The sequence below is a fragment of the Lupinus angustifolius genome, chromosome LG16 (genome assembly GCF_001865875.1).
Source record: "Lupinus angustifolius cultivar Tanjil chromosome LG16, LupAngTanjil_v1.0, whole genome shotgun sequence".
In the NCBI taxonomy this organism is placed as follows: domain Eukaryota; kingdom Viridiplantae; phylum Streptophyta; class Magnoliopsida; order Fabales; family Fabaceae; genus Lupinus; species Lupinus angustifolius.
This window is the reverse complement of record NC_032024.1, coordinates 19,352,450-19,353,582: the sequence shown is the minus strand read 5'-3', so window position 1 is coordinate 19,353,582 and position 1,133 is coordinate 19,352,450.

Here is a 1,133-nt window from a genome sequence, read left to right as displayed (position 1 = left end):
TCAGAACTGGACATATTATATGTGCATTTGGGGTAGAAAAATCCAACGATTCTTTCTCTACACACTGCATCCATAGAAGCCCACCTGAAAATCCAAAAAGAGCCTGTTTACTATTTCTTTTTTATTTTACAAGTTTATTTTTCCAATTGTTTTGATTTTGTTGCATTTAATTAAATTAGTTAGGGTTTAGGTTTTGTCCTAAAACGTTTTGTGTATGTTTCATATGGTATTAGGATTTTATTGATGCAAAGTTTTGGTTGATTACTGAAACTTAACATGTATTTCCTTTACTGCCCTACATGTTTCTTACTATTGCATTTAGTGCATGACTAGGGCAAATCCTAACTCTTTGCATCCAATAAATCCTGAAATTGATAGAACATTTCATAGTTTGGTTAGACAAGTTAGGAATTTAAATTTAGATAGTGAGTCTTTTCATCTTAGTGTTAATCTACCTGATAGTGATACTGATTCTGCTGTTTTAGTGCATTCTGCTGTTTCTGTGCATTATGTTGCATACTCTGAAATATGGCTGAACCACCTCCAATCTCACCTGAGAGGACATTAAGGGAGCTGGCTGCACTTGATTTCACATATGAAAACTTGTGTATCCAATATCCCAATGAGGATGTGCCATATGTGCTCAAAACTTGACTAATCCATTTGTTGCCTAAGTTTCATGGACTTGCAGGTGAATGTCCTCATAAGCATCTTAAGGAGTTCCACATTGTATGTTCCACCATGAAGCCTCGTGATGTCCAAGAGGATCACATATGTTTGAAGGCATTCCCACATTCACTTGAGGGTGCTTCAAAAGATTGGCTGTATTACTTGGCCCCTGGTTCTATTACTAGTTGGGATGACCTGAAGAGAATCTTCCTTGAAAAATTCTTTCCTGCCTCAATGACCACTACAATCAGAAAAGATATTTCTGGAATCAGATAACTACATGCGGAAGGTTTATATGAATATTGAGAGAGATTCAAGAGACTTTGTGCAAACTTCCCTCATCATCAAATCTCTGAACAACTCCTCCTGCAATATTTTTATGAGGGTCTGAACAACATGAAGAGGAATATCATTGATGTTGCTAGTGGTGGTGCACTTGGAGATATGACCCCTTTTGAGGCTAG